At 40.1% G+C, this 11,558-nt stretch overlaps 1 protein-coding gene across 1 annotated transcript in view; it reads right to left on the reverse strand.

The window, feature by feature from the left end:
- The window catches only part of LOC117476971 (SH3 domain-binding protein 4), a 56,772-nt gene extending 54,234 nt beyond the window's left edge, over window positions 1–2,538 (reverse strand). Inside the window, exon 1 of the mRNA XM_034123657.1 lies at window positions 2,453–2,538. The gene's annotated coding sequence lies outside the window, so the exon portion shown is untranslated. The remainder of the gene's footprint in view (window positions 1–2,452) is intronic.
- Window positions 2,539–11,558: the final 9,020 nt, after the last annotated feature.

Below are 11,558 nucleotides of genomic sequence, written 5' to 3' on the forward strand. Positions count from 1 at the left end.
GCCCCAAGAATCTGACAGTTTTCTAGTTAAAACGTCCAAAAGCCAAACATATATCCATGTAACATCATAAGAGGAATAAAGGAGGAAAGTATCAACATTAAATGGTCCAAAAATGCCCAAATCTTTCTAGCTGTGAAGTGCTCATATCCAAAAGCCAAATGTATTAAAGTATTATGATATACTGTAAGAGGATTAAAAGGCAGCATTGTTAACAATATATGGTCCAAAAAGTGCCAATAAAAGCTTCCCAGTTGTATAGTTCGGTAGTTTAATGTCCAAAAACCAAAGAAAATGTATATTTTATGATCCATGGTCCATTAAATGTGAAAAGAAAAGCCAAAATCCATATATATTCATGTTTGAGTAATAAAGGCATCAACTATTAACCCTATATGGTCAATAAAATGCTGAAAAACTGTGAAAATGCCCAATAAAGACGAATAAAGCCAGCAAATAGTCACATGTTATGGTCCAAAAATAGTCAAAATGGACAAGAGGTTTTAAGATGTGTAGTTCAGATATCCAAAAGCCCAAAATGTTAGCATGAAATAGTCCAAAAAGCAAAATAATTGTTAAAATTGGCAAACAAAGTTTCAAGTTGTGTAAATCAAATACCTACAATCCAAATATATTCAAAATATGGCGCATAAAGGCAGCCAATATTAACACTATATGGTCAATAACATGCCAAACACTGTGTTTACTAGACATTAAAGCTATCAGTTGTCTAGTTCAAATGTCAAAAAGCCAAATATTCTCAAGTATGATGATATAAGTGGAATAAAAACTGCAACTATTAACACTATATGTTCAATACAATGCTGAAAAACTGTGAAAATGCCCAATAAAGTTTTCCAGCCCTCTATATATCCAATATCCAAAATCCAAAAGCCAAAAATATGAATCACATCTTAAAGGTAGGGTAGGTAATTTTGGAGAAACCAGCTCGAGTGCGCTAGAATTTGAAAATACACAGCCGGAAAAAATCTGCCACTTCCTTACAGAGCCCCTCCTCCAAGACACACGAACGCACACATGACCAATGAGGGCACGAGATAAGTTTGTGCCCCGATGGAAGGCTGACAGGCAGGTAGGCCATCCAGTTATTTTAGCCGGGCCGGCTCAGATGATTGGTCGTGCTTTTTACAGTACTACTGCTTCCACAGATGACATTTTTTAATGGATTTCTTGTCAAAGCACTTCAGATATTCATTGCTATCGGGATGTTAAGAGCATTCCATGGAATATAACAAAAAGTGTATCTCGAGCCGGTTTCTCAAACTTACCTACCCCACCTTTAAAGTCCATAAAAGGTCAAAGAATTGTCAGAATGGCCAAGAAGTTTCAAGAATGTGCCTGGATAAAATAGTAATATAAGCAGCAAATGTTAACATGAAATGGTCCAAAAAGCCAAATAATTGTTAGAAATGGCAGAAAAGTGTAGTTTAAATATCCAAAATCCAAATATACTCACAATACGGGACATAAAGGCAGCCAATATTAACCCTATATGGTCAATAACTGTGTTTACTAGCCATCAAAGGTATCCAGTCAAATGTCTAAAAGCCAAATATTGTCAATTATTATGATTTAAGAGGAATAAAAACAGCAAATATTAACCCTATATTGTCAATATAATGCTGAAAAACTGTGAAAATGCCCATTAAAGTTTTCTAACCCTCTATTTCCAATATCCAAAAGCCAAAAATATGAATATAATCCCATTAAAGGGGAATAAAAACAGCAAATATTCACATTTAAGAGGTCGTAAATCCAGATGTTTTGCTTTAAACAACAACCAACTATCCAGTCTGTTACCATTGAGGTATACATGTGTTATAAATCAGTATTCCCTTCATGTTGGTTTCTGCAGCCAGCTCTGAGACAATGATAAATATGATGATGTTAAATCCTCATTTAAACTGTTAGCTGTGTAATGCCATGGCAACTGGTGTCGCCCCCCCCCCCCCCCCCCCTCCCATAAGAGACCACCGAGTGCATTGTGGTTATAACAGCTGAATATATAACATTATTACCGCTTTGCATGGTTTTAATTCCCTTTACACTGCGTTTAAACTTGGATTTAACCCGACTTTAGTGCCTCTCCCGCAGCAGAGAGCCTGTAGTGTTCCACCCACTGGAAGCACTGGGACTTAAAACGGTCCAAAAAAAACCCACCAGACAGAAAAAAGAGCAGACGTGGAGCAGACCCAGAGAAAAGGGGATTCCCAGGATTTATAAAACCAGTGGGAAAATCCAAAATAAACCTTTTTAAAATGCGGATTAATCGTCGTTTTCTTCCACTAAATGTGCTCCACTTTCGCCTTGGAGAAAAGTTGCTGCTCGCTCTTTTGGATCCAGGTGTGGAAAACAGTCCCGGGAAACAGAGACACTGTATCCGGGAGAGGAGGCACCGAAACCGGGGAGGAAAACACGGGAAACGGTGGCTTACCTTGCGGGGAATAAGTGTTGTTTAGTCCCATGGAGAGAGCGCAGTTTGGAGCTCCGGAGCTGCTGATGATCACCGAGCCTCCTGGAGGAAAGAGGCCGGGCTCTGAGTGATGTCAGCGGGCAGGGGAGGGGCCTCAGGCCGGGGCATGATGTCACTCCACCGGTTCAAATGGTTCAAATCTCACACAATGTTTACTCAACAAATATACAGATATTCTAGTTATATGTGCAGATTCTGAGATATTAAAACCAATGTGTTTGTTGTAATGATGAATGAGTATATGTATAAATATTAGTGTTTTATTTAAAAGATAATGGTGTGTATACCAAACTAAACTAAACTATAATTTATTTAAATACTAGAAAAAGTTATAACGCTATAAAATGACGCTTTGATTAATTCTTCAAAAGATAATTATTTATTTTTTGAATGTTACTTAAATTACCTTTTCTTTATTTTCTTTATTACATTTGATAAGGTTAATTATTTGTATTTTATTTATTTATTGGTTATTTGCCAACATGTCATTTCATATTTCTAAAGTTTTTTCAACCCTATTTTATTTATTTGTTTTTATTATCATAATTCTTTATATGTACAATTATTTTGTATTTGTATAATTATTTTCTGAAATGTGGGAATATTTTTATTTAATTTTATATTAAACGTTTATTCAACCTTATATATGCTTTTAATGTGTTATCATGATTATTATTTTGGTCAGGCCATGACAATTTATTTGAATGTATTATGTTAAAGGTGAGGTAGGTAATTCACTTCAGAAACACTTGTTGTTATATTCCATGGAATGCTCTTAACATCCCGATAGCAATGAATATCTTAAATGCTTTGACAATAAATTCATTAAAAAATTTCATCTGTGGAAGCCGTGGTGCTGTAAAAAGCACGACCAATCATCTGAGCCGGCCCGGCTAAAATAACTGGATGGCCTACCTGCCTGTCAGCCTTCCATCTGTGCACAAACTTATCTCGTGCCCTCATTGGTCATGTGCGCGTTCGTGTGTGTTGGAGGAGGGGCTCTGTAAGGAAGTCTGAAGGAAGGGGCAGATTTTTTTTTTTTGTGTACTTTCAAATTCTAGCACACTCGAGCTGGTTTCTCCATTCTTACCTACCCTACCTTTAAAGGGCCCATGTCATGTTTTTCCGGTTATTACCCGTCCCCTTGTGTGTTATGAAGGTTTTTATGCATGTAAACGGTCTGCAGAGTCAAAAACCCTCAAAGTACACCCTGTAGCGAGTAAAACTCTAACACAGTCTATGCTGCCCCAAAACGCCTCGTTGGAGATTTCTAATTTTCCATTGTTTACTTCCTGGGTACTCTAACGTGGGGATGCCCAGAGGCCACACCCTCTGCCAGCATTTCACGAAACAAAGCTTCCCAAACCTCTCAGTGATTCATGCCGGATATGTACAGCGTAGGGCACTGAAGAACAATGCTGTTCCTACTTTGTTTGGACCAGCGGGAGATTCGGGTACACAACCTGTAAGTATTCATTGTTGTTTGTGTATTTATGATGTTTAAAACAAACAAGGTATCTAACACGACTGTTTAAATGGGTAAACGTTTTTTGGGCTGCTAAGTTCGGATCGCGGAGAAATGCTCTCCGCAGACCCATGCTCACAGCGTTTATAAACCTTTTTCTTACTCAAACACTCAGTGAGTGTTTGTGTGTGCTCAGGATGAGTTTCGCTTGTTCTCGCTGTATCGCCGACCTGGAAGCCTGTCCGCTCCTCGCAGCAGCTCGCAGCAACGAGCCTCGCAACTTCAGAGCACAGTGGGCTCACAGGGGGGGGGGGGGGGGGGGGCAGGAGCTCCAACAAGCCGTGTAGGACAGAGAGTGAACACACATACTTTACAGAGATGCTGTATGAGAAACCAATGTGAGTTTGGAACAATGCACAATATAAATCTATTATAGTAGACCTCAACAATGGAGTTATGATCAGTAGAAATGGCCATGACACGGGACCTTTAAGTTACTGAGTACATGTCATGTTTTAAAGCGCTCGACACAAAACTACTAATTAACAAATAAGTGAAGGATCTTCTACGGAAGCCCTGAATGGCCATAGTTCAAACACTGAATTGTGATTACCACTTTTTTGTATTTGTTTTCTCCAGATAACAAATTCATCATGTCATTATCTGGGAATAACAAGCGTTGTTTCTCAGAGATAACGGGATCATCTTCTCTAGATTACCAAACTCTTCCAGGATAATGAAATCAATAATTCACAATGTTTTGCTGTCTTGGGAAAACAACTTGTTATTTTGAGATATGACAGATATATGTGTGGTATTAAAGTATAGTTAATAAAGTATAGTATCATTGTGTATTGTATCATCATGACAACATCGAGAAAACAACAGTTGTTTACTCTCATGTGTTCACGATTGTGTTGATTTTAGTCATGATTTCATCGTGAATTCAAAACCTAGGAGAGGTATACAAATGATTGTATGAATATAAAGAGTAATGATAATAAAAACAAATAAACAAAATAGGTTTGAAAAATGAAAACTAGGCAATTTCAACCAGGAGAGACGGTTTTGATGAAAGAATACATATTTATTGCCAAGAATACAAAAATGAATGTAATGGAGTTTTGGCGATTAGGCCCCGTTGTGCTGGAGTATCATTCGGGAGGGGAGAACCGATCCGATGAAACACCCCGGGGTCTAGACCCTGGTGGTGGTGAATGGATGGTTGGGTTCGGTCTGAAGGGGAGGGGCTTAGCTTGACCCTGGTGGTGGTGAATGGATGGTTGGGTTCGGTCTGAAGGGGAGGGGCTTAGCTTGACCCTGGACTCAGAGGGACAGGAGGTGAAAAGGGGTGGAGGAGGGTTGCGTAGAGTCACCTGAAATGACAGCTGTCAGAGGGGAGAGCAGATTTAAAAAGGGTTAGCGGAGCGCTGTGATAGGCTTGAGAGAATAGAGCGAAGTGATTGGTTAAGCTGGGGAGTGACGCCCCCGATCACTTATTGAGAGGAGAGAGAGTAGTTACATGGAAATAGTAAATGAATGAGGAAAGACGGGGTGTTTCTCAATGTCGAGTACGCTTGCTTGGTAGCACATGTCTTCCGAGGCAAGAATACTTCCTGGCATTCGGAAAACGAAGAGTGGAACAGGCGAGCAAGTGTGCAGGTGTGCGTCATATGAGAGGCCCCGCCTCTTACATTTTCCGCCACAGATTTGGGGAAATTGGTCCGTGCGCAAAGCATTGTGGGGATTTTAAGACCGCGGAGTCTACTCATGTGCAGCCTCGAAATTTCCCGCTACAAAGTACGCCGGGCTCGGTAGAATTCCAAGTATGCTGGAGATTGGAACAGTCCTTCGGCGGCACTCGATGACGTAGTATGCTTGAAATAGTGGCTCTGGAGCAGCTTTACTCGACATTGAGAAACACCCACTGTCTTCCTGGTTGAACTTGCGCTGAGCTTCATTAGGCACATTTCCAAAAATAATTAGATTCATCTTTTTAAAAAGTTTCACCAATAAGAAAATAAAATAAGTTTTCAAATATATTACATGCAATTTTATTTAAAATTTATATTTATATTTTAAATAATTAATCAAAGTTTAATTTTTATAGTTTTATCACTTTTTATAGTATTTAAATCAATTATCATTTGAACTGTAAAAACTAAAATGCAGAGCTCTCTTGAACCTCTTTGCATTGAGATCTTATGAGATAGAAAAATGATAAAAGGCTAATCTCATCTCAGTAGATCAGAGGCCTGTACTACGAAGCTGGTTCAACCTAACCTGGATATGTTTGAGTTAGCCGGTTGGCCCAATCCAAAACATATGCGCTCTCGCTAAACTGTACTACGACGCTGGTTATCAAGTGGATCGCTCAAGCCAGCCGTGTCCTATCTAGTTAGGTGCGCGTTCACATGAAAGGGGTGGTATCTGGAGCATTCGACCAATCACAAACATGGAGAAGCGTACTGACAGCGCAGCGTCATACTTCCTGAATGAAAAGTGAACTTTAATATTAGTCAAATATGAAGAAGTTAAACTTTAAACATCCATGACTTAAACACTTTACCCAGGATCAAAGCCACATAGCTGCACCTGCAAGGTGAATACAGCTGGTAAAAGAAAAAGTGTTTGAATGCGTACATCAACAGGTTTATGATATCACTGCCCTGTCCAAGACACGATCTGACTTTAATTACATTTGACTCGAGTGTTTCGTCAACTTAATGTGTTGCTTAAAATAATACTTCTGCATACAGTATGTGACACTGTGAGTGTTGCACGGCCAGATACGGCTCAGCTGACTCAGATAAGGAAATATATGATACATTATGATGTGATATGATATGAATGATAATGGCACACATCGACGTCTGCACTCACAGTGCCGCGGACTGTACTTAATGTTACTCTGATCCGGTTACTTATGTCGTGGCAGATATTTAAGTAAGCTTTCTTAACGCTAATATTATAATAGTCAGATTGCTCTGAAGATGGGAGGGGATATTCTATTCATTTTCACGTTCACACAGTCAGGTGATTTTTGCCGGCCGTCTTTCCTGCAACGGCAGTTTTTCTGTATTTCCTCTATCCTGTAATATGAATTGATCGCTTTAAACTCCGCACACGGAGCTCTGATTGGTCAGCAGGCAGTGCTTTCACTGAGTTGATCTCTTAGCCTGCAACCTAACCTGCTCCGGAGCAGGTTAGCCGCTCAGCATAAGTTACCATGGAGATCTAGCCCGCTAAAAAGAGAACCAGCGTCGTAGGACCGGAAAGCCAGAGTTTTCCCTGAAGTTAGCCGCTAAGAGAAAATCCAGCTTCGTAGTGCAGGCCCCAGAGCTTCAACTCTTTAAATGGTAGAAGAAGAAGGAAGATCCCTGATGTCAGGCTACAAATGTATTTTCTTCCCAGAATACAAACATGTGACAGCACCAAGTCTAAAAGCAACAACTCATCTTTGTTTTAGAGGCAAACACACCATTGTTTTCCTGTTGTTGTTGTTGTTGTTGTTGTTTGTTTGTTGCTGTAAAAGCTGTATCTCTTAGCATCGACAGAGTCCATCTGTCTTTTTCATTTTGGATTTATGTTCTGGTCTCATTGTGAAATAAACTCCACTTTATATCAAACACAGATCTCCAACCACAATAATTATAATTTAATTTGAAGACAACATGTTTCAACACAACGTTTCATTAAGAAAGTAGATGATAACCTCCCTGCACTATGGCAGCATTTCAAAAAGCTTCAGTCTCTGGAAAGCAGGAATGTACTTACCTGTAAAACCTACCTGTTGATTATAAGATATCGTGTGTGAAAAACTGTCATGTTGTTTTGTGGAAGGCACTTTGGGAAGTTTAGGGACGGACAAAATGCACGGCTGTTGGTTATAAGATAATGATGACTTTTGACCAGACCAGGTACACATGTGCTTTGACTTTAATGCTAACATGCTAATAACAATAATAATAATGCATTTTATTCATAAAGCGCTATTCTAGAAACTCAAAGACACTTTCCACAGTAAAAGAAAACATGAAAACATGAAAACAACACACTTACGATATATAAAACCCAACATTAATTACAAATTAAAAGCAGTTCTGAAGAGGTGAGTTTTGATTTGTGATTTGAAAATGCAACTGAGCTACTCTGCCTTTTGTTGTTTTGGGTCTGCGTCCATTCATTGTCTGGATGGGAAGTTAAATAATCGATTTTATGTCGGTGAGATTTTTCAGAAAAGCAGACATCGCCATCCCTCGAGCGACGCCGCTAGCAAGGCTGAAAACAAAGAGGTCATGTGAGAAGCCTTTCAGTCAGAGTGATGGATGACGAGCTCTGTCTGCAATAAACGTGACAGAAACATCCCGTCCATCACACCACAGCGAGATAATACACACCGTTTAATGACTCCAAAACACCTGGGAACACACACTGTAACCGCTCCACAGCCTGGAGAGGGAGCAGGCTGCTTCTGCACAGAAAGACACGTACCGACAGAGAGAGTACACATATCTTCATTTATATTCAGAGGAAGGCGTCGGCTTGATGGGATGCATTGTGTTTCTCTGTGTGAAATATATGGGGTGTACTGTGAGGCTGCAGGCACATTGAAGACAGATCACATCAAATATGAGCAGTTTCATAACACAGGGCTGCACATGGAGACATTACTGCAGAATATCTTGATGACTGCAGGTCGCTCTTTCTCTGCAGGGGATATTATTTAAAGATTTATTTGCAACTTTGAAGACGTGTTTGTGGCACAAAATAGGACCAAATGTATGTTGCATGAAGTGTTACAGGGATGTTATCAGGACCCACACACAGAACAAGGAGAAGAGATACACAAGTATATCAAAAAGAGAGTTTTATTTAACAAAAGATGTTCCAACAACAACGTGGGTTCTTGTGGGTTACCTGTCGCCACTTTTTTAGTCTTTTGCAGACTCTCTAAATAACCCATCGCCGCAAAATAGGATTAATGTTTGAAAAGTTCATGTGGAGGAGCAAGCTGTACTGTAGAGTCGACCCAATTATTAAAAAGTGGCGACAGATAACCCACAAGTACCAACACTTGAAAACGATGCAAGCAGGCACGATCAACAAAACGGTAAGTAGCAAACAAAAGTAAAACAAACCAGGAAGACTCGGAGGACACAGGAGGACAGAACAGGGACATTAAGGACACGAGAACTAAACCATGGGGAACAAAGACCACGAACTGACAAGAAACACAAGGGGAAGCAAGACTGGATACACAAGAACAATCACACATCGAGACAAAGGAGTGTGAAACACAATCAGAGGGTGTTTCTCAATGTCGAGTACGCTTCCTTGGTAGCACATGTCTTCCGAGTCACTTGCTTCAGAAGCGAGGCAAGAATCCTTCCTAGCCTCGGAAAACGAAGAATGGTGGAACCGGCTAACAGGTGTGCGTCATATGCGAGGCCCCGCCTTAAATGGAGCGCGATTTCCGCCAAAGATTTTGGAAATTGGTCCGTGCGCAAAGCATTGTGGGGATTTTAAAGACCGCGGAGTCTACACATGTGCAGCCTCGAAATTTCCCGCTACGAAGTACGCCGGCCTCGGTAGAATTCCAAGTATGCTGGACATTGGAACAGGAACTCGATGACGTAGTATGCTTGAAATAGTGGCTCTGGAGCAGCTTTACTCGACATTGAGAAACACCCAGACAATCAGACAGGAGGGGAAACACAGAGACAGGAAGCAAATGCAGACACGAGACAGAGGGTGAACACCTTTCAAAGTAAAACAGGAAACCGACAGACTGTGACTATTCAAAATAAAACGAGAAAGCACAGACAGGTCGTGGGCTGCAGAGCATTCGGGCGCTTTGTGAGAGAACACTAAATACATGAATGAAAGGCATCATTCAAACAAGACTTTCGCCCAGAAGAAATCTGTTTGTGTCCGGTGTGAAACTGAATATCGGTTATTTGAAGTACCATAATATACCTGCCTTGTGCTTTTTTATCCGGATGACGAAAGGAACATTGTAAGGGGTTCATGTGTTGATTCCCTCTGCTTTATCTCCAGCAGTACAGACATTCACAAATACACATTCAAGGGGTTTTCCAACATTTGCTGATGAAGATTTCACTTCACAATCTCTGGGATGTCCGTGCAATGTGTGGAAAATAGTGTGACGCTAATCAGACATATTGAGGTCTGTGTTTTGGAGGTTACTCTCTACTATCAACACATGATTAGATTATGCAGGAGAGGCTAATGTTTCAATGTCTCCTGTGCAATAACAGCAGGAATAAAAGGGATGAAAGCAGAGTCATTTCCCCGTTATCATCTATTACATTAAGTGTTTAAATAACCACCATTAGGTAAGTAAATAAATATAAGAGTTATGTAACAGTTTTTTCTATTTACACTGCAAACTCAGATGTTTAAAATAATGAAAAAGATGAAGTGTAAACGTACATTTCCCATTTAGTTAATGTTGTGAGTTCCTCTGAAGTTTTCTTAGTTTTTTAGTTAATTTAACAGATAATCTTTTATAAACTAGGTCTTAAAGGTGGGGTAGGTAAGTTTGAGAAACCGGCTCGAGTGCGCTAGAATTTGAAAATACACAACCGGAGAAAATCTGCCACTTCCTTACAGAGCCCCTCCTCCAACACACACGAACGCGCACATGACCAATGAGGGCACGAGATAAGTTTGTGCACAGATGGAAGGCTGACAGGCAGGTAGGCCATCCAGTTATTTTAGCCGGGCCGGCTCAGATGATTGGTCGTGCTTTTTACAGTACTACGGCTTCCACAGATGATATTTTTTAATGGATTTTTTGTCAAAGCACTTCAGATATTCATTGCTATCGGGATGTTAAGAGCATTCCATGGAATATAACAAAAAGTGTATCTCGAGCCGGTTTCTCAAACTTACCTACCCCACCTTTAAGGGCTTTGACAAGAAATCCATTACAAAATGTAATCAGTGGAAGCCGTAGTACTGTAAAAAGCACGACCAATCATCTGAGCCGGCCCGGCTAAAATAACTGGATGGCCTACCTGCCTGTCAGCCTTCCATCTGTGCACAAACTTATCTCGTGCCCTCATTGGTCATGTGCTCGTTCGTGTGTGTTGGAGGAGGGGCTCTGTAAGGAAGTGGGAGATTTTCTTCCGGCTGTGTATTTTCAAATTCTAGCGCACTCGAGCCGGTTTCTCAAAATTACCTACCCCACCTTTAAATCAACTCCAATTCAAAGACAACATTTTAACTAAACTTATTTCTGTTATTATTGATGCATGTGTCTGTATGTCATAACAAATATTTAAGCTCTGAAAACATTTGCCTTTTTTTTATCAACTAAAAAAATAAGGTCAACCCGTTGCCTTTTTTTCCAGAGCTCTGGTAACTTTTGGGGGTTTACAGTAAAAGGTTTCATTCCCTTCCTTGTTTAGAGTTGCTCCTTAAAGCTCCTGCTAGTTATTTTAACAAACATACCTTAAGTTGAACCATGACAGCTGAATTTAAAGGATGCTACGTTGTCAAATCTTGCCAAAGTACAGTTTAAATCAAACGATTTTTGAGGCGTATTTGTTTCTCCTTTGCACTGCTCACACACCC

Source organism: Trematomus bernacchii, unplaced genomic scaffold (assembly GCF_902827165.1).
Source record: "Trematomus bernacchii unplaced genomic scaffold, fTreBer1.1, whole genome shotgun sequence".
Taxonomy (NCBI): Eukaryota; Metazoa; Chordata; class Actinopteri; order Perciformes; family Nototheniidae; genus Trematomus; species Trematomus bernacchii.